Here is a 23799-nt window from a genome sequence, read left to right on the forward strand (position 1 = left end):
CTGGATCACGGGACCCTGGCAGTGGCGGGCTGCACAGGCTCCCAGGAGGGGAGGTGTGGATAGTGAACTGTGCTTGCACACAGGCTCCTTGGTGGCGGCAGCAGCAGCCTTAGCGTCCCATGCCCATCTCTGGGGTCCACGCTGATAGCCACGGCTCATGCCCATCTCTGGAGCTCGTTTAGGCGGCGCTCTTAATCCCCTCTCCTCGCGCACCAGAAACAATGGTCCCTTGCCTCTTAGACAGTTCCAGACTTTTCCCCAGACTCCCTCCCGGCTAGCTGTGGCTCACTAGCCCCTTTCAGGCTGTGTTCACGCCGCCAACCCCAGTCCTCTCCCTGGGATCCAACCTCCGAAGCCCGAGCCTCAGCACCCAGCCCCCACCCGCCCCGGCAGGTGAGCAGACAAGCCTCTCGGGCTGGTGAGTGCTGGTCGGCACCGGTCCTCTGTGCGGGAATCTCTCCGCTTTGCCCTCCGCACCACTGTTGCTGCGCTCTCCTCCGCGGCTCCGAAGCTTCCCCCCCCACCCTCCATCTCCACCAGTGAAGGGGCTTCCTAGTGTGTGGAAACTTTTCCTCCTTCACAGCTCCCTCCCAGAGGTGCAGGTCCCATCCCTATTCTTTTGTCTATGTTTTTCCTTTTTTCTTTTCCCTACCCAGGTACATGGGGAGTTTCTTGCCTTTTGGGAAGTCTGAGGTCTTCTGTTAGTGTTCAGTAGGTGTTCTGTAGGAGTTGTTCCACATGTAGATGCATTTTTGATGTATTTGTGGGGAGGAAGGTGATCTCCACCTCTTACTCCTCCGCCATCTTGAATGTCCCCCTACAATTGAATTTTGAGATCATTCAAAAGTATATTATATTTTAACAAATAAAAACTGAGACACTTAAAAACAAAAGAAAACCAAAAAACCTGGTGAAATTTACACATTAACAAGGGAGAAAGACAGATATAGAGAACTAACCAGTGGTCACCAGTGGGGAGAGAGGAGGGAGAGGGGCAAGACAGGTGGAAGGGCATCAAGAGGCACAAACTGTTATGTATTAAATAAATAGGTGACAATGATAAACTGCATAGCACAGGGAATATAGCCAATATTCTACAATAACTTTAAATGGAATAAAGTTATAAAAATATTGAATCACTATGTTGTACACCAGAAACTAATACAATACTGTAAATCAACTATACTTCAATTTAAAAAAATGTAAGAAAGAAAAACATTACAGATATAGCTGGAAAGGAAAAAAAAAAAAAAAAAACAGGAGAGAAGGAACAGATTTCCAATACACTAACTCTTAATGGTTTTCTCAGGACACTAATGATCCATCAGAGACCTCCGAGAGTTTATATGTAACTCTAAAATTCAAACAATTTGTTTTTTTCCTTTTTCCTATAATAGTACTTACGCTGTTAATCAAATACAAGATAACTCTTGCTCTAAATTTATACATTTGTCATGTTTTCTTCTGCTATGCTTAATGTTTATTGTAGGAAACAAAATTGAACATAAAACTATATATATGTTCTGGTGACTTCCCTGGTGATCCAGTGCGTAAGACTCCAGGCTCCCAACGCAGGGGGCCCGAGTTTGATCCCTGGTCAGGGAACTAGATCCAACATGCATGCTGCAACTAAGAAGCTCACCTACCACAACTAAGAGTCCGCACGCTGCAACTAAACATCCCCCAACGAAGATCCCGTGTGCTGCAACTAAGACCTGGCACAGCCAAAATAAACAAACAAACAAAAAAAACTATGTATATGTTCTACTTGTCACAGGTTGTGAAAAGCAATTCAATTTTCTCATATTCACAATGTACTAGAGACCAAAGGAGGAGATGTAGAAGCTGGAAAAAAGGTTATGTGATATCCTCTCATTCACATTAGCCCATTTCCTCCAGGTTCCTGTCTGTGGCTGTGCAGTATGCTCGAGTGGGGGCAATGGTCCAACACTGCCTCTGTTCTAGTTCTGAGGGAACAGAGGGGAAACTTGCAAGGCAAAGAAGACGTTGGTCTTGGCCCAGAGTGGCTGATAATAGGCAGCACTCCACCCCTGAGGTGACCCCATCAAAGAACAGCAGACTCAAGTGAACCTAAGGCACAAAGTATCCAAAAAGTGAAAGTGGTATTCCAACTGTCCACACTGCATAGGCTGTCACACTGAAGACGGCAAAATTGAAAAAAATTGGGGGAGGACTGAACTTTCTCCTGGAAAAGAGGGAGAATCCGTTGCCTCCTTTGGTTCCACCATCTTTATCTTTGGCATGGGAGGCAAGGGGTAGATCTTACTTACCAGCCAGAAAGAGAACAAACATGAAGATACAGAGGACCCTTTCATGTGTAAAAGAGGCCACCCGCTGTCAGTCCGAATCCTTAGATGGAAAGGCAGCAAAATTGTGAAGATACTGTTGCCAGCGGTGACAATGCCATTCACCAGGCCAAGGCGCTTCTTGAAATGGTGTCCCCAAATGACCCATGAAGGCTGGTAGGCAAAGGAGCAGCCACAGGTAAACATGATTCTCTAGTTAAGGTACAGAGGCTCCGTGGAGCTTACAAAAGAACGGGGCATGAATCCAACAGCACCCACCACGGCTGTTTTCTGACAACCAAACAAACATGTCTGTGAAGACGCTAATGGGCAGCAGCAGGGCATCATCCCCATGGAGAGAGAACTTACCCACGCTGTCTTGAGAACCATCTTGTCATCCTCCTTGGACCCGAAGGTCTTCAGCACGGACGTGAAGAGCACCCCGCAGGCGTTCTGGACGCCGAGCCACCCTCAGGGGCCTCACGGGGCTCAGGGAACCGGGCGCCCAGCGGCCCGCCAGCTCCACCTCCACGTTCTCGGCCGCCGCCGCCTCGGGGCTCTCCGAGGGTCCAGGGCCGGCAGCGGGGCCACCTCCGCGGGCGCAGGGGGCCCTGCAGGCTGCGCCTCGCTTGTTCCCCGCGCGGTGGCGGGCCCCTCCTGGGCGGGCACCGTGGCCGAGGCGGCCTCCTTGGGCCGGCACTAGGGGAGTGGGCGGGGCCGAGTTCCTGGCGGGCTCAGGGAGGAGCCTGCGTGTTGGGCCGCTGCGCTAGAGAGGCCGTCGTGAGGGCGGGGGAGCCCCCCGGTGGGCAGGTGGGCCCCCCTCCCGCTAGGACTCAGGCCTCCCAGTCACAGCCCCAAACCGACTCTTTGTTTTTTAATTTTTATTAATGCCTTGCAAAATACCTAGACTAAATATATATAGCTACCTGTTATTTTAATCAAAGTAACTTTTAGTTTTATGAGTATTGTTTATATTTCAAATATTTGTTCAACAAGCCATTCAACTGTTGACTGAAAAAAAATGTACAACTTGAAAGTTGAGAATTATGTTTTATTTGGCGAATTTTCTGAGGACTTAAGCCCAGAAGACAGCCTCCCATAAAGCTCTGAGGGACGGCTCCAAAAAGGTAAGAGAGGAGCCAGGTTATACAGGAGTTTTGCAACAGAAGCCAGGTAATCAGAACATAAAAGATTACTGTTAATAAAAGAAAACCAGGTGTCTCAAGTTTTTTAAGTTAGCTCTTGCTTTTCTAAGTATAGGAAGATGCAAGAGTCTGGGCTCACTGAAATCATTCCTTTGAGGCACACCTTGGCTATCTAAGGCCAGGATCCAGTTCTTCTCCATCCTGAGTCCCCTCAGGGTGCACTGTTGGGAGTGGCTGCAGTGGCTGAGGGCTTGTTGGATGGCAGCCCTTTTGTCTCCATCCTGAGCTCATTTCGGGCTCACCATCAGGGCCTGGTAGTGGCTGATGGCTGGATGGCCACAGCATCGTTTGTTTGCAGTTTCAGTAGGCAACATTTTTCATCCACACGACAAATATTTATTAAGTTCCTAAAAAAAAAAAAAAAATGAGTATAAGATAAGGGACTTCCCTGGTGGTCCAGTAGTTAAGACTCCACGCTTCACTGCAGGGGGTGCAGATTCACTCCCTGGTCAGGGAACTAGGACCCTGCATGCCACGTGGTGTGGCCAAAAAAAAAAAAAAAATTTAAGTCCCTACTACCAACCAGATAAATTTTGGGGCTCTAGGAAATAGATTACTAAAAAACAAATAAAATAAAATATTTCTTGAGCTCACAGAGGTAACCTCCACTCTTTTTCAGCTGCCTAACCAAATCACCCCGTTTGGATCCTTCTAAGAACAGCAGAATCAATCGTGAGTACCAGGAATGATTTAAAATTTTAGCTCTTCTCCAAAATTGTTAGGGTACTTCACCTTGACTTTCTCTCTGTATAATAGCCATTTTCCTCTCTGAAGGCAATGTAACATTCAAATGTGTTTCTCTTCCAAAAGCGTAGAAATAACTGAGTAAAGAAAAAATAATCCTAGCAGTACTTTTTGTTCTGCAGAATTTTTGTTTCTCTTCAGCTTTATGGCTTTCATTAATCCTCTTCGACATACAAAATAAAGGTAGATGTATTGCTTTAATGACTATGCATTTGTCTTAAAGAACAGTACAAATGCCTGTATTTCAAGGCATTAAGCACATTAAAATCAATACAAAGGGGAACTAGTTCATTAACTATTTTAACCTAATAGTTAATGAACTAGTTCCCCTTTGTATTGATTTTATTGTGCTTAATGCCATGTTTATCACTGTATAGCTTTCAAACAAAAATACTGTAATGCATGCTGAAGGATCAAATAATTGACTTTACTTTCAGTATTTCCACTTTTCTAAATCATACAGAGAATAGCTGAACTGGACTTATACCTATTTTGGATTTCACTTACACTGGTGTATATAATAGTTCTAATTTCTGAACTTTGTACGCCAAATGACAGGTGATTGACACTGTCTCATACTAGCACCTAACAGGGGTAAGAGCCCTGAAAAGCAGGTATTACCACTTACATTTTACACATTAGGAAACTGAATCTTAGAGAAATTTAATAATTGGTCTTTTATCACACAGGTGGTTAGTTATAGAGCCAAAATTTCAATCTTATGTGCCTTACTCCAAAGTATGTTTTTTTCACTACCCCATAGTGAAAGTGGGATCTCTTTTTTAAGACGTAATTATTGTTTTAAATTATCTGATTTAGAATTCATACAATTCAAATCAGTTCAACAAATACTTTTTGAATGTGTGGTTCAATAGACGTATGCTGCTCAGATAAACCCAAAGAGTCAGGCCTCAGGTAGCCTACAGATTAGCAATGAGGCTATGACAAGCATGAAACAGCTATAATTCAAAGTAGAATGTGCTAAGTTGATGCAGCATCATGATGATTAAAAGAGGAAAGTTCCCTTTGGTTGAGAGAACCAAGAGAAGTATCTTGGAGCAGAAAAGGTTTGAGATGGCTTGAATATAGACAGCACAGACAGAGAAGATAATGGGAGTGATGAGTAAAGAAAATGGTGTGAATGAATGCATAAAGACAGGAAACTATGATGTATATTTGCAGAATAGCAAGAAGTTGTTCATTTAGATTTTGTAATAAAATCTGGCCAGAAATCAAATAGAAAATCCAGCACTTGCCTTTGAATATTTACCTAGAGACCAACTTCAAAAACCTGTGTGTACTTCAAATATTCCTCTACTAATAAGCTAAAAGAAGAGAGTAGACACAAAATAGCTTTCTCATGATTTGAGGGTTACTTAATGTAGGAAGAAGAGGCAATGAACATGAATTATATGAATATCTTTTGTTTCTCATATCAGACTTCTTTCAGTAAAGAAAAGTAGGAGACTCAGTTAAATAAGTTAGTTCAAAGAAGATTTTTATAATAACAATTTTCTGTTAATTTACTGCTGTAGATAACAATGTTTGTGAGAAAATAAGTCCAGCATCAGAGTTACTAAAAATTTCAAAGGCATCTAATTTCTTTGATTTTGAAAGCTGATAACATCCTGTAGTGCCTGATTTGCATACTGATTACAAGTGTAGCTACAGCTGAAACAATGGTCTCCAAGCAAAGGAGATTCTTTCTAAGTTGTTGTTATGATGAGTATGGCTTGGGAGCCTCTAGGGAACTACAAAGTAATCTGTTACATGTAGGTAATAATATTATATGCTTATAGGTCTTAAGTCAGCCATACTCTAGGAGTGATTCTTTTAGTCAGTATTTTCCAGAAAAACAAAACAGAGAGAGAGAGAGAGAGAGATTGATTGATTGATTATAAGGAATTGGCTCACATAATTATGGAAGCTGAGACGTCCCAAGATCTTTCATTTGTATTGGAGGCCCAGGAAAGATGGAGGTGTAAATTCCAGTCTGAGTTCAAATGTTTGAGAACCAGAAACACAGTGTAAGTCCCAGTTTAAGGGCAGGAGAAGACAAGTGTCCAGCTCAGGCAGTCCTCTCCCTTTTTGTTCCATTCGGACCCTCAACTGGTTGAATGATGTCTACTCACATTGGGGAGGGCCATCTGCTTTGCTCAGCCCGCCAATTCAAATGCTAATCTCTTCTGGAAACATCATCACAGATACGCACAAATATATGTTCAAACAGATATCTGGGCATCCCATGATTCAGTCAAGATGACATATGAAATTAATTATCACCGTGATGTGATTCCCTCGATAGAGTTTCAGGAAGATTTCTATTTAAGCCAGTTTTTATGGCTTTTACTTAAGCACCAGGTTAAGAAATGGGATGAGGGTAATCTTTTTCCCTTTTAGAATGTGATGATATGTCAGTGCTCTCTTGGAGAGAGAAGGAGCTAGCCACCAGCAAAGGTGGGGAGATGAAAGGAAATTGACACCTTAGAAAAGGCATCAGGATATAAGGACTTGTGATAGCCCTCAAAAGTTTTTTGGGGAAAAAATATAAGATTTGAAGGTAAAATAGAGCAGCTATATGGTAATTTCTTGAGAATAGCAGGAGCTCCACCCTAACCTAACTGGTCCAGTAGCAAGTGCACTTGCTACTTGTGGAATGAGGGAATTGTGAGCAGCGACTGCAAATGTCTCTCCTTTTCACCAAGAGCTACCACCATAAAGTAAGAAACGAAAGGCAGTTTTTCAATGTGACCATCTATTGGGGCATACAAAGCCTAGGAGATATGCCTGCTGGATCTCTTACCAGCACTAGTGAGCCTTTCCAGGGAGATAATTCTATACAATATGCCATATAAAATAGTACATCAAAAAAAGAAAAAAAGAAAGAAAAGAAAAGAAACCTATTGGGCAGAGTTAGAATTCTCTTGCAGGTGGAGAGAGGGGAAAGCTGAGATCATATATACACTTGTAATCGTCTTCTTGTCTTATACATGCATTTTTTAAAAATGAATGTTTTCCTACATCAATAAATAGTCTTCTATGTAATAAAAATAAATAAATAAAAGAGAAGGTCCATAGCTTTCCTCTGATATTTAAATGGGGTTTGGGATCATCCCAGATACTTAGAATTACTGCTGTAGAATATGAGAAATATTAAGAGCAAGAAAGAAAACAATGAAAAAACATGGTGAAATTTGGTTCTTTCTTTAATCAGTAGTATTATAAATAATAAATTCCAATGTTTAGTCTGAATTTTACTTTTGTTTCTGTTTATACATGTAATACCTAATGGCATGTTATAATTTCATTACACAAAGTCCCCCCAAAATAGTAAATCAGACCAGAAAAATTCCTAGGTATGCCAGAAGTGGGGAAAGGGAAATGTGGTTGGCCCAGAAAATGTCTCATGCCTGCCCAGTTGACAATACCTGACCCATCTATTATAGGGAAAAGGTTACATGAGAAGCTTCTTAAAATAGGTTGTTGGGGAATATATTTCAAGATATACAGAAGGATGTCAGAGTAACAGCAGAACCTTACTTGGACATGGAATTATCTAGAAGGCAATGGAAAAGATAGAGAAGAATTCCAGGAGAATCTCCAGGATGCATTTAATAATGATATCTGATTCTGAGGCAATTTTTCTGACTTACCTGGTAAGGTAGAAAAAAACAGCAAATAAAGATTAATTAAAGAAGTGAGAAATAATTGAAATCAAAGGATTTCTTATTGATTTGCAAAACTTTATGAGTAATAACAGCATTGTCTTTTACTCATACTAAAGAAAAAAAGAAACCTCAGGTTTGGAAGGAAAATAAGGGATTATAATTGGGTGCCACAGAGCTCCCAGTATTCAATCTAAAGAAAGAGGAAATTACTAACCGATAAAATAACTGTGTTCTTTTTGAAGATTCTTATGGAATATAAGTCTCAATTTTACACGGCATCATTTTAGTCTAGACTTAGGTTAGAAACTGCTGACTAGTCCCAAGCTTCCTTAAATATGGCCTATTGGGACTGTGCTCCTGGAAAAAATCTATCAGAATTCTCTGTGGTTTCTAGAAGCATGGTCTTTCTGAGTATACACACAATGGAATCTGTTGTTGGCTCTAGTTATTTCTGCCTTTTAACAAACTAGGGATTTGTATATTAATCAAAGTACAGCAGTCAACATAATGGTCAAATAATTAAAGTTTATGTATGTGCAAGGGTGAAGATTAAGTGAACCCAGTCCAATTCCCTCTGAAAGTTCTTTTCCTGGATTAACTTCATAGATTCAGGAGGTATTAGTAGGGAGCATGGTAGGACCACCAGCTCTGCCATATATTAAACTGGTGTTATTTACTCTTATGGAGGTAATGCAGCCCTAACCAGGTCAAGTAAATGATTAAAATTCCTGTTGTTTCTGGTAACTTTGAGTTTGGTTTCAGAGAATTATATAATTTTAAAAGTGACAGAAATTTTCATGTGTGCTTTCAGATAAGTAATGTTCACTTTAATTAACAATCGATATTCCTTTTGATCAAACAGTATCAGGACCCTTTTCATAGTTGAGGAATTCCCCACCTTATGACTTTTGGTGGGAAGTAGAAATTGCCTGTTATTATTAAAAAGTTGAGAATGTCAGACACTCATTTTCACAGCCTCCCTTGCAGCCAGAAAGTAGACATGATATCTATGTCTTGCCAATCAAATGTACTCACTACGTACTTGACTCAGGAGCTAGTGGCACAAGAAGCACCAAATAGTAGCACGTTTTCCTCTTGCATAGCACTGGGGAGGTTTTGGGTAAATCAGATTTTGTCCTTAGTACAGAAGTGGCCATTATATCAGCAGCATTAGTAGTTACAGTTCAATTTAAATTTTTAGGGCGGAAGAAGGGGTCAGAAGTAAGAGCAGGTAAACTAGTGTCTAGTGGCAATTTCAGGAGCTCTGTCACTAGATCAGTGCTATACCTGCTCAGTTTTGGGGAATTGTTCCTGAGTGCTTAATTGAAATCTTTCTTCTCTAGTTCCTCCAAAGATTCTGTGAACTACGGTGTATCTATTTTATAAATTCCTTATCTAATTCAGTCAGCCAGAGTTGGTTTATCTTACTAGGATCTAACAACCATGACTGACAAAATATCTAGTTAATATTAGTAATCTTTAAACTGTGATATATTACAGTGTGTTAGATTATGTTTCCCAAAAGCAGACCCAGAGATAAAAATTTGAATACAAGTGTTATATTTGTGAAGTGATTCCCAAATACCAGTTTGGGAATGGGGAAGTAAAGGGAAGGGGAAAAAAGCTAATAAATATTATATTATTGAGTAGATTATTGTTTTCAACAACTCTGGGAGAAAATGTAGAACACACCTTAGAGCTATCTCTCTTCACCTAAGGGAGAGATGATGACTGGTAATATAGCCAATTAGCCTCTTCTCATCACTGCAATCTGAGGCAGGGACCTTGCAGAGTTGTGTGTAACAGAGACAGCTGGATACCAAGAAGGAAAGCACACCTACATAGCAGCCCTCTCCAGACAATCTGACCTTATTTAATCAGTATACCCAGATATTAACACCTAATCAACATAGCCACTTATCTCTTTTTTCCTTCTCTGAGCTTCATCCCCAGGAAACTATCTGGACTCTCTGCTAGGACTGTGTATCAGCATCTTCCTTCTGCTGTAACAAGTCATCATACATTTAGTAGCTTAAAACAACATAAATTTATCCTTTTACAATTCTGGAGGTCAGAAGTCCAAAATCAGTGTCACCGCACAATTTTAAGGTGTACTGGCTCCCATGAAGGATCTGAGGGGAAAATCTATTTCCTTTATCTTTTCAGCTTCTAGTGGCCTCCTATGATGGTCAATTTCATGTGTCAACTTGACTGGCCTATGAGATACTGGGATAGCTGGTAAAACACTATTTCTGAGTGTGTCTGTGAAGGTGTTTCCAGAAGAGATTATCATTTGAATGAGTAGATTCAGTAAGAAGACAGCTCTCACCAATGTGGATGACCATCATCCAATCCACTGAGGGCCTGAATAGAACAAAAAGTAGAAGAAGGGCAAATTCGCTCTCTTTGCTTAAGCTGGGGCATCCATCTTTTCCTGCCCTCAGACATCAATGCTCCAGGGTCTTGAGCCTTAGGGCTTGAACTGAGACTTTCACCATTGACTCCCCTGGTTCTCAGGCCTTTGGGCTTGGACTGAAACTACATCACTGGCTTTCCTGGGTCTCTATCTGGGCCACCACAGATGGCAGACTGTGGAACTTCTCAGACTCTAAAATTGCATAAGCCAATCCCTCACAATACAGACATAGCTCATTTTACTGCACTTTGCTTTGTTGCACTTTGTAAATACTGCATTTTTTTACAAAATAAAGGTTTGTGGTTACCCTGCCTTGTCAAATGATGGTTAGCATTTTTTAGCAATAAAGTATGTTTAATTAAGGTATATACATGTTTTAGACATAATGCTATTGCACACTTAGTAGACTAAATTATAGTGTAAGCATAACTTTTATACGTACTGGAAAACCAACACATGTGTGACTCGATTTATTGCGGTATGCACTTTATTGCAGTTGTTGGAACTGAACTCACAGTGTCTCCGACATATACCTGTAAATCTCTTTCTATATATCTATATCTCTATATAATTGGTTCTGCTTCTCTGGAGAACACTGGCTAATATATCTCCCCTATCCCTTGGCTTGTGGCCCTTTTCTCCATCTACAAAAGTGCAGCACTCCTGTCTCTGTTTCCACCATCATATCACCTTTTCTTTTGATTCAGACTCTAACTATTCCTCTCTTATAGGGATCCTTTCTATTGCACTGGGCCCACTCAAATAATCCAGGATAAACTCCTCATCTCAAAATCATTAACTCGATCACATCTGCAAAGTTCCTTTTGCCATAAAAGGTAACATTCACAGACTGTGGGGATAAGGAGATGAGCATCTCAGAGTCAATTATTTGGTCTACCACAAATAATGGACTTCCTGCTTGGCAATAAAACTTTTTCACTCAGCAGTCTTTCTTTGGTTTTGAAATGCATTTGTTTTGCAACAGTAGAAAAGCTGGGCAATTTATTTCTCAGCTCACATGTTTTTATTGACTGGAAGCTGCTTTAGGGGCATCAACTCCTTAGCACTTTCTGACTCCTTTCCTATCCCCCACCCACTAGCCAATAGAAAGTCCTGAGGTGGAGAGTTGCAGGTGTTTTTAATAAGATGCTAGTGTCATACGCTGGAAGAGCGAGTGCTGAGGGGACATGAACATGGCATCAACAATGTTCCATACATATAGAAAGCAACCAAACTAATGAGAATTAGCCAAACTAATTAACTAAATACTATGTAAACAAGTTCAGTTCTAGGTAATGGGCATGTGATGACACACACTTTCCCTTGAGGCCATGTTTAAAAGCTGACTCTATGAGTTGCCTGCGTTTCTGTAGTTTGAGTATCTCCACTGATAAGACACAAAAGAGGGAATGCAAAATACACTTCATGGCAGACCTTTGAGAGTTACCTGATAAGGAGGGGGAGGCAATTATTCATGAATTTTATGCCAACCCTTTAATGTTCATGGGAGATGTTATTATTAGTACATGGCATGAAAGAAGAAACTAGGAGATCTAGTCACAGCAGTAACTTCGCAGAGAGGTTTAATCAGCCTTCTGTTAATTTTTCTGGATAGTTAACTTTAGTCTCCTGGTCCTTTTTGGAAATTGAGCACCAAAAACAAGCATGACAATTACTCAATCATATTTTGGACATCAGTTTCTATGTTATTTCTACAAAACTTGAGTTGCATGTGCTTTATTCAAGTTTAGGAACAGCAGGATATATAGCTGGAAATGAAAATAAGATATTATAGTGTAAGATTCTGTCATCAAATCCCATATCAACACGTTAGACAAAATTTATGTATTGTCAAAATTCCACTTGGAAATCCTTTGTTTTATCTATAGGTACAGAATTCAGAAATTGAAACATTCAAAAGTTTTCCACGTTGAAAAATATAAACAGACTTCTGGATATCTTTGTCCTATAAGGATGATTTTGCCAGTTTTTTCCAGTTTCCTCCTGGCCTTCAATTAACTATTCCATAGTAATTAAGGCTGCAGATGGAATCATTTCTTACACTTGATCCCATGAATAATGCGTTTTGCTTCTTTGTCAGTGATCACAAAATTATCCTCTTTTTGTTTTGATAGACTGAGCCATAATATATTGTGAATCACAGGTTGAACTGTTTAATACTAAGAGAGCATAGAGCGATGAGACTGAGGAGAGGGCAGATTTAGATCTTATCTCTCATGCTTACTCTGAGGAACCTACAAGAACTTCCATACTATTTAAACTGTTGATTTTCTCTCACACAATCTTCTAGCTAAGCATCTATACGTGAATTTCAGTTAATCGAAAGGTTTATAATAGTGAACTTGAAATGTTAATCATGAAGCCCAACCTGGGATACATCCAGGTTTTATTCAATTCCTGAAACATATTTAATTTGGAAAACTTTCTTTAAATATAATACAAAATTACACATAAGAAATTGGGTACAGAGCCTTGGAGGGATACCTTGGAAGTGAAGGGCCCTGATGCACAATTTTCAGTAGCTTCAGGGTAAACTTGCTTCTGGGACCAAAAATTTAATCGTTTAACTTTTGAGAAGCACAAATAGCTTTTGAGCAGGAAAATACCTTGATTTAAAAAATAATCTGGAAGTATTATGTCATACCAGTTAGAGCAAAGAGAGGCTGAATGTAGGGAAACCTATTAGAATTCTATTGTAACAATCAAGGCACAAAAATGTTTTAGTCCTAAGTAGGGGATTGAATTGTAATTGGAACTGAAAAGGTCTTTGCAGGGTTTGAAGACAGGTTAGCAGAAGCAAGTAAAGGAAAAGTGAGAATTAAGGATGATTCTGAGGATCTGGTGTCTACAAGGATAATGAATGGGAGAATACTGGTGCCAAGTGGAGACAAAGTCAAGAAGAGGGTCAAGTTTATAATTATGATTTTTGACATTTTAAGATTTAGCTGTAGGCCAAAGGAAATCCAGATGAAAATATAAACCAGGAAGTAAATAAAAATGCAAGTGTAGAGTTTGGTAGACAGTTTAGGGCTAGAAAAATAGAGACACCCTACATATCTCATAATTGATATATAAAAAAAACCCCATGGTGCTTGAAATGAAGAAATAAAGCAAATGCACAATAAATACATATAGATTTCTGCTTCTTGTTTTTACAGAGTTATTTTTCTTTCATTAGCACATCGTTGTCCTCTTAGTTGATTGAAATTTGGGACGTGATTATTAGATTTACACAATAAATATTGAACTTATAAATGCTCCTAGAACCTATAATACATAGTATATATGCACTCCTACTTTCAAAGGTAGCCAGTTATGGGTCTCAATATGTATTATTCTTAGTGAATAATATAACTTCATTTAAAAAACATGGTTTTCGGGCTTCCCTGGTGGCGTAGTGGTTGAGAGTCTGCCTGCCAATGCAGGGGACACGGGTTCGAGCCCTGGTCTGGGAGGATCCCATATGCTGCGGAGCAACTGGGCTCATGAGCCACAACTACTGAGCCTGCGCGTCTGGAGCCTGTGCTCCGCAACCAGAGAGGCCGCGATGGTGAGAGACCCATGCACCGCGATGAAGGGTGGCCCCCACTTGCCACAACTAGAGAAAGCCCTCGCACAGAAACGAAGACCCAACACAGCCATAAATAAAATAAATAAATAAATGATAAAAAAATAAAAATAAAAAATAAAATAAATTAAAAAAATAAATAAAATTTAAAAACATGGTTTTCAGTTAATAACTGCCCTGTTTTACTCTTGATATTAAACTAAGTAATGCACTTTCTAATGTAATAAATTTACATAAATATGCATAAAGAAAACAGAATGTTTACAGTAAAATATTTCCTTTTCCTGTTTTTTACATCTAATTCCTTATGTGATAAATTAGCCATCCCTTTGGAATTCAAGCAATTTCTTGTTTAATGGAAATTTAAAAGTGATTAGAAGACATTAAAATAAAAATTCAAATTCAAATATCATTATTTATTTATTTTAACTTATTTATTACTTACATAAATGTTAAATATGTGACATTATATAAATTAAAGTGTTTTAAAATTACCAGTCCATTTTATAACTTTAAAAATATTAAATATAAATTTCTGGGGACTAATTAAGTTGTAAAATCTGTGCCATCAATGGATTACATAAATTTTGAGGCTCACAGTAATAAATATGATTGATTACAATAGCCAAATGTTTGTGTAAATTGATAGGAAGTCATATGCAGCTGAGAACCTTACATGTGGATATGTGAATTCTAAATGGAAACATGAGGATTTCTAATATGCATGTAAATCTACCTATAATACAAAAGGCTAGGAGGTAATAAAAAATGTTTTTATTTTAGTAGCTAGAAAGATAAACACATATCTGAATATTTCAAAAATAATTTTGAGGCTAGAAAACAATCAGTTCAGAGAAAGAGGTGAGAAACAAATCTCCAATAAAGTAAAACATAAGTGAGGCTGAGAAACATAGTTGTCTATAAAATGGACATGGAATAAATGAAGCATAGAGAGAGAAGGAAATTGGGATATCAGCCCTCAGTCACATTGTATTCTAACATAAGAAAGTGTAATTTCATTTTAGTCAATCCGAAATATTCTGTGAGTGGTTGGGAGGTATGAAGTAAGGCTTAGGGCGAGTGTAGTGCAGTAGATAAGAGTATGGGCTCTGGAGTTGGCCTTTCTAGGATAGAATTATCTGGGTAGTTTATGGCAAGTGACTAGACTATTTGTGACAGTTTCCTCATCTGTAAAATGGAATATAAATAATACCTCATAAATTACTGTGCATATTAATTCAGTTAATACATTAACATGCCTAGAATAGTACCTAGCATATAGTAAGCTCTTGATAAATGTTATCGTCTATTATAGAAATGTGTTGCTGGGAAGAGTCATTTTATTTTCAATAATTTCCACTTTCACATTCTCTTTTCTTCAGTTGTTTCCAGACAATAGACTGAATAAAATTTTGGAGAATATATGTGCTAGTATTTCTCATGCCATATCTTTCCTTATGCTTTCTTAAGACAATTTGTCATCTTTGAACTCTTTTCATTTTGATTTCCAAAATATTACTGAAGTCAGGATTTTAGAAATTTGTGGAATCTTCTTTGACTCTAGCATATGGTAATCTTCTCCATTATGAATCTTAGAGAAACTGTTACCTTGTAATTTTCATATACTCTCTAAAATTATTAATGATTTTTTTAAGTAACAATATTGAAAACACCTTGACAAAAATGTCAAATCTTTTTTTTTTAATTCATTTATTTTGGCCACACCATGTGGCATGCAGGATTTTAATTCCCAACCAGGGATCAAACCTGAGCCCCCTGCAGTGGAAGCACAGAGTCTTAACCACTGGACCACTAGGGAAGTCGCAACAATGCCAAATCTTATACTTCTCTCTTTCTTTTATAATGTCTAAATTCATTCATTTTGAAGACTAGGTAAAAAACTAAATACATTAACTTACTAAGAAAATCTGTCTTCATGCAACGCATTATTGCTACTCAGTAGTCTCTGTTAATTTATTCTATTAATTTTTAACTTTTTCAATAATTCAGACTTTCTGTTTGAATAAAATATAACTAGTGTGATATAGATACTAACCTGATATTAATATCAAATATTTTTATTATATATAATAGTATTTTTTACTGTATTCCAGATAGATTATTGTGGTAAACATTATGGAATTTCTAAAGAAAGGTGTCGCAAAGTGGAAATAAACATCAGGATTAATAACTTTTATTTAAGGCAAAAATTCTGTGAGGCCTCCTAATTACTGGTGCCATTCTGACTAGGATTAAAAAAATGGATGGGGAACAGTTGGAGTCAAATTTCCAAAAAAAAAATTAGGAAGCCAGAAACGAAAGAAAGTCAGTCATTATAATGGAACAAAAACAGAGAAAAATAAATACTACCCAGACTAATACAAAATCAGAAAATATCTTAGCAAATTAAAGTCTCCATAGAAACAGCAGGTCTCAGAAAAATTATAAGTTTTGATTTGGAAAGATTATGGTAAAGACCACAGGTGGCTGTCATTTTTTAAAAGCATGTATTAAAATATAAGATACTACTAGTTTTAATAAATGAGTACTCTGTCCATCTGATACCATCTAAATAGCTATACTAATATGAGAAGTACAGTAACTTCCGTCTCTGTAAGAACTCATACCACATATTCCTCTTATAAGCATATGTATGGAAATACATATAAATATATTTAATTTATGAGTAACGATCTTTATTATAATGTAATCTTTGTTTAGTCTTGTGACTAAGCAATAAATTATTGAACATTTGCTCTCATGTTGATAAATTGCATACATAAGTAAAAATGTCTTTCAGTCTTTATTTAACATCACATGACCATTACTCAATGGAGTTTTGAAAGAACAACATCTTGCCCATTACTTCCTAATGGATTGTATCATTCAAAGAGGGAGGTTTGGAAATGGGCTACTACGGAGACTGAGAATTGCCATCATCCTCTATCTCTCCCACATTTTAAGTAAAAGTGACAAAGAAAAACCTTAGTTTGCTATATTATTTGCAAAAATGTTAATTCATGGATTATTAGTGTAAATGGCTACAGGCAGTTAGTACTGTAACATCTGGATCTAATGAAGAAATGCAAAGCCAAAAACATTTGATGAGAGTTTAAATGAGGTCATTCATCTGCTTTTGAACAAAGATTTCCCCCAGACCCACATGCAAAAGTGAGCTGTGTTTGATTAAGACATTACTTTAAAATGGTATCAGTCAAACCACCAGAATATTCTGTGACCCAATAAAATAAGTGAATAAGAGACAAGATTGAATATTCAACATTTAATATAATAATGCCTGAATCTACACTGGCTTTATTTACAATTTCTTTCTACTTATTAAAGATAGTATCCTTTTACATTATTACTAAATAATAATAATCAAAATTTGAAAATATTTCAATTATACACAATTTCAGAACAATGCTCTCTAGTCAATAAGTATTTGCAATAGTTACTATAAATTCAATTAAAATTATAATAAAATGCGATTATTTTGGTTTTTAATAGTAAAAATGTTATTATTTTGGGTTTTTAATTAATGTGATTAATTTGGCTTTAAAAAATTAGTTAGCAGTTATAAAGAAGCAAACTTAAAAGTAGTCATTTATATTGAACAACTACAATGAGCTGTTCAAACAGAAATTTATTATTTATATTTTCTTAGGGACACATTTTTTTTTTTATGAAACTTGAATGCTCAGGGAAGTAACTTAGGCTACTGTTTGATTTTTTTCATACAATGGAAGACTATCCAGCAGCCATAATTAAAACACCTTTCTTGGGAACTAGGAATAACTGAAAGGACTGAATGAATGTAGCATGCAGTACTTTAGATGGCACAAGTTTTGTGAAGGAAACACTATGCCAGGTTCAAATGTATTCTCTCTCATAGAAGAGGGAAACAAGGGTATCTAATACACTAATGGATTTCTGTTAATATCGATTCACCAGCTACTATAATTTTTTAGCAATTTCTTATAAATCAAGGTAACAGGTAAGTGTTACCATCATTTAGATGTCAGGAACAGGAACATCAGTGAAAAAAAAAAAGAAAGAAAGAAAAAGAAACCAAAGGGAATAAAAAGGGAGAATGAAAAAAACAGAGGTTCTTTGTTGCCATTTATGTTTCCAGTCATATTACTTATAGATTATGATTTTTTTAAAGCCGTACAAATGTAAAGGGATAGATAAATGTGAATTAAAAGACCTCCAGAATTGTCACTTTTTAGTGTTCAAATTGTTACTGAGGTATTGTCACATTTAAATTTGCTACAGAAAGTTAAAAAACAAAACAAAACAACCCTCAGTAGTGCTAAGTCCACCACTGCTTTTCATTAAAATTGTTTTTAACTCTTAACATTCTTTAACAAACAAATTTTAATTTATTTATTTTGGAAACCAGCCATGGGCCATTTAAAGCTGCTTTTAAATGGTCTCTAGCATAACTGCTAAATCGTTTGCAATGTAAAATTATGCACTTGGGTAGGATTTTTTTCTATTAATATAGGGGTCTCTGCTAATTATAGCCTATATGAAGTGCCATAATGAAACCTATGAACAGTTCAGAATCCCAAAGATTTTAAAACCTATTCACCTTTAATGGTAAGATTACTTTTAACGACACAATGTTTGCGACACAGTTCTCAAACATGGGCCAATTCTTTATGGTGATGGCGGTCTGTCTGCAATGCAGAGGATGACTACTTAACATTAATGTCTACTTATTACATGGCCAACATAGACTGAAAGCCCTAATACTGAAGCAAAGAATTTCGAAAGCTTTGTAGTCCAGTTCTGTTTCTGAAAACTTAATATTATCTATAATTTGTCTCATTTTAAATTATGCTTACCTTTCCTTCTGCAACTTGAACTAACTGAAACAGTGAATGTTTAAAAAAACTAAAATTTCCATACATTAATTTGAGAAGAATAGCGAATTTGAGTAAAGGCCCATGAGTCAATTTGATAGGTTAAATATATCCATTTTTTTATAGGAATTGAGCAATAGGAAATGGCATGAAGAGTACTGGGTCCATCTAGGTTATCAAACTTGTTGGTGCCCACTTATTTATAGTCCTCTTGTATAATCCTTTTTATATATGTGGAATTGGTAATAATGTCCTCCTTTCATTTATAATTTTGAATTCAACAGAATATTTTTGATATTTAATCATTATCAAAACCATGACATTACCATAAAGCCTATAGTAATCTATAATCCTGCCAATTCTGTACAAAATGTCCCTTTCATCTCATCTTTACCAATAATAAATATAATAATATTTTATTTATTTTATTTTTTCTAATCTAATCATTAAAAGAAATTACATCACTAGAGAAGCTAGGTATATCACTTCACATTTTTATTGGCCATTTTAATATTTTTTTCTTCTGTGAAAGATCGTTTTAAATAAGTTCCCCATTGTTTTTATAGGTATTTACCTTTTTAATATTAATTTGTGGAAATATTTTTAGAGTATGGATATTCACTGTTTTTCTATACATAAAGCAAATATCTTCTACCAGACTGCAAAATGTCTTCATTTTATTTATGATGCTTTTGCTTAATTGTTTAAGTTGAAGCATTATCTAGCCCTCATGCCTATTACTTGGATGATAATAAATGAATGGTACAAAACACCTTCCACTCCCACATATTTTCATATACTTTCATTTCATACTTTGTTAAAATTTGCAAAAATAAAAGATTTTGCAACACAGCATTACAAGCAATTGAAGAATCTATGTTAGATACTTTTTTTCCTAAAGTCTCTTTGCCATTTTCCTAGACTAGGCTCTAGCTTTGTAGAAAATATCTTTTGTTGCCTTGGTTTCTCAGAGCCCATGTCTCCAAACTCCTTCAGGCAATTCACAAAAGGATTTGAAGATAATTTCTCAAACAAAGACAAGTTGATTATAAAAGAAATTCAGGTTCTAGTTGTTAGGCTTATACAATTGCAAGCCTCAACTTCTCCTAAATGACCTTCTCACCCTTGGGAATCTACATTGCATAAAACCCCTGAAATATATTTTTCACAAATGACCACTTTTATCCCATAGTCTCTTGCTCAAGAACTCTAGTGGTAAAACTAACTTCTAACAAACTAAACTGCAGTCCTTATCATTTGTAAATTTTTGTTTTACCATTCCATTGCTTTTTAGTCTTTTTCTAGTCAGCCTCAGCTTCTACTGAAATCCTCCCTCAATAGCTCCAGCCCACTATTGACCTATCTCATTCTGGATCATCTTTTTTTTGTCACATAGTTCAGTACTTCTTTCTTTTCTATTGCTTTCTAATTTAACAATCAATAAGTATAAATTTTTGCTTTCCCAAATAGTAGTTTCTAGTCTCCTCATATCCTTTACCTTTTTTACCTTTTGTTTTCAGGAAGTATAAGGCTTATATTTTCACGTCACATATGTAGGTTACAAATACTACTTTAAGTATATGTGTAGTACAAAGTCCAAAATTTTGGATAGTGATGCATTCATTTAAACAATTTTGTCTACTTGAAGTAAATTACAAAATCAAAAGCATAATCAAAAAAGTTTCCTTTTAAACACACACACACACACACACACACACTTACTTCACTTGATCACTTGGCATTCTATATGACCAGACCATAGTATGCTTATTCTCAGCCATTCTCCAGGAATACTTGGTAGTTCATAACAGATGGGGTATGAATTTTTGGCCCTTGCAATTTTACATTGTAAAATGAATGTAAGTAACATATTTTCTACAGCTGATTCAAAAATGAAATATAATCCAACAGAGTGGTGTAAGCTATCTCAAATGTCAGGATTTTGAATGAATGACATTGCATAGGATTTTAATGCCGTATAAAGAACAGACAAGCTTTCAACCATTCAAAAACACCCAGTTTCTGACATGTGAAACTAACCCTTGGTGACAGCAATTGCCTGAAGTGACCAATCTCTGACTTCTTTCTTTAGTGAAAGGTGATTAAGAGGGTGATAGCATACTAACTCTGTGAACATCTGGAATTCGACAATAGACTGAGCCAGATCTGATCATGTTTCAGTTCTGAAAGTGGAAGAGAAATATTACAGGTTATACTAACACATAGATTCCTTCTGTCTGCTAGTTGTATCAACAGCACTTCACATTTTTGCCCATATAGTCTCACTGAGGTTATCATAACATGGGGTCAACATAACATGGAGGTCTAAATAACTGTTTTCTCTTTGACAAAGAAAACAAACAAAACTAGACAGAAATAAAAATGATACGTATCATTTTTTATTTCTATCTAGTCATTATTCAGATCTTTGTAGATCTTTGTAGCAAGAAGATCTTCAGATCTTTGTAGCAAAATACACGTAAAGATAGTGAATTGTATGTTTTATTGCTACAGATGTAGAGATGTATAAACCTTCAGTAATAGAAATGTACATTTACCATATTTTATCTATATAATCATATGCATCTTGATATATTTTAAATTTCCAAACTTCCTAAAATTTCTTGCCCAATTAAAGTGCACACACATGAATATTCACTAAATAATTTTAAAATGTGAAAAACTTATCACACAATGAATATAGTTTATATTAATTCAAGAAGAGATATTTTGTCTTGTTTTGTAATAGCTCCATGAAAGAAAGGTGCTAATTCCATGCTTCTTCACCATATTTTGAAATGTAAAAAATTTCTACCATTCAGTTATAATCACCTTTTTCCTTCAGAGAATATAGATAATGCTAAAAAGAAACTTAGACTACAGTAAAAAAATGTATACCTGCTGAAAATTTAAATGAGATGAAATCAGTGAAAATAAGCTGAAGAAAAATTAAACAACCCCATAGTGCTGTGGTTTGTTTTCTTATATGGTCTATATATGCTTCCTTGTCACCATGTGTTCAGTAGTGATGAATGTTTCAGGAGGAGTCCTATGTGACAAAATTCACCAGTGCAGCCCTCTGAGGTGGAAATTTTTCTTATTAATTCTAACAGTTGTTATGCCATTTATTCCCATATTCTTAATTGTTTTGGGTTTGTTATTGTAGATCTTTTCCTTCTCTTGTGTTTCCTGCCTAGAGAAGTTCCTTTAGCATTTGTTGTAAAGCTGGTTTGGTGGTGCTGAACTCTCTCAGCTTTTGCTTGTCTGTAAAGGTTTTAATTTCTCCATCAAATCTGAATGAGATCCTTGCTGGGTAGAGTCATCTTGGTTGTAAGTTTTTCTCCTTCATCACTTTAAATATGTCCTGCCCCTCCCTTCTGGCTTGCAGAGTTTCTGCTGAAAGATCAGCTGTTAACCTTATGGGGATTCCCTTGTGTGTTGTTTGTTGTTTTTCCCTTGCTGCTTTTAATATTTTTTCTTTGTATTTAATTTTTGATAGTTTGATTAATATGTGTCTTGGCATGTTTCTCCTTGGATTTATCCTGTATTGGACTCTCTGTGCTTTCTGGACTTGATTAACTATTTCCTTTCCCATATTAGGGAAGTTTTCAACTATAATCTCTTCAAATATTTTCTCAGTCCCTTTCTTTTTCTCTTCTTCTTCTGGGACCCCTATAATTCGAATGTTGGTGCATTTAATGTTGTCCCAGAGGTCTGTGAGACTGTCCTCAGTTCTTTTCATTCTTTTTTCTTTATTCTGCTCTGCAGTAGTTATTTCCACTCTTTTATCATCCAGGTCTATTCTCCATTCTTCTGCCTCAGTTATTCTGCTATTGATTCCTTCTAGAGAATTTTTAATTTCATTTATTGTGTTGTTCATCATTGTTTGTTTGCTCTTTAGTTCTTCTAGGTCCTTTTTAAATGTTTTTTGTATTTTGTCTATTCTATTTCCAAGATTTTGGATCATCTTTACTATCGTTATTCTGAATTCTTTTTCAGGTAGACTGCCTATTTCCTCTTCATTTGTTAGGTCTGGTGGGTTTGTACCTTGATCCTTCATCTGCTGTGTGTTTCTGTTTTCTCATTTTGCTTAACTTACTGTGTTTGAGGTCTCCTTTTCACAGGCTGCAGGTTTGTAGTTCCCGTTGTTTTTGGTGTCTGTCCCCAGTAGCTAAGGTTGGTTCAGTGGGTCGTGTAGGCTTCCTCATGGAGGGGACTAGTGCCTGTGTTCTGGTGGATGAGGCTGGATCTTGTCTTTCTGGTGGGCAGGTCCACGTCTGGTGGTGTGTTTTGGGGTGTCTGTGGCCTTATTATGATTTTAGGCAGCCTCTCTGCTAATGGGTGGCGTTCTGTTCCTGTCTTGCTAGTTGTTTGGCATAGGGTGTCCAGCACTGTAGTTTGCTGGTCGTTGAGTGAAGCTGGGTCTTGAGGTTGAGATGGAGATCTCTGGGAGATTTTCGCCGTCCGATATTACGTGAAGCTGGGAGGTCTCTTGTGGACCAGTGTCCTGAACTTGGCTCTCCCACCTCAGAGGCACAGCACTGACTCCTGGCTGGAGCACCAAGAGCTTTTCATCCACACGGCTTTTGCGCCGCCCTAGTCTAGAAGCTCCCGCCCCTGCTCCTCAGGCCGGGCCCCCATCTGTTATGCTATTTAGAATTTTCATTTCATTTTGTGTCAGTTTCTTTAAGTTGGGTTTCCTAAAAAAATATATAGCCAATTTTAAAATTGTTAAAGTTGATTGGAATAAAGTTATTGTTAATGCATTCTTACTAAGAGTTTAATGCCTCTTGACCTTTTGTGATATCCTCTTTTTAATTCAAATATACTGTATGTTTGTACTGTTAGATGTTTGTGTGTGTGTTATCTATATATGTGTATTATGTGCATATATATAATATTTCTATACATATTTCACATATTTATATATATATTTTATATATATTATACTTTTCAAAGGACCAGCTTTTGATGTTTTCTGTCCCATGTTTGTTTTCTAT

The 23799-nt window shown here is 36.8% G+C and overlaps 1 pseudogene; it reads right to left on the reverse strand.

The window, feature by feature from the left end:
* Positions 1–1881: 1881 nt before the first annotated feature.
* Positions 1882–3825, reverse strand: LOC133091740 (monocarboxylate transporter 10-like; annotated as a pseudogene).
* Between the last annotated feature and the right edge of the window lie 19974 nt (positions 3826–23799).

Source organism: Eubalaena glacialis, chromosome 5 (genome assembly GCF_028564815.1).
Source record: "Eubalaena glacialis isolate mEubGla1 chromosome 5, mEubGla1.1.hap2.+ XY, whole genome shotgun sequence".
NCBI classification, from domain to species: domain Eukaryota; kingdom Metazoa; phylum Chordata; class Mammalia; order Artiodactyla; family Balaenidae; genus Eubalaena; species Eubalaena glacialis.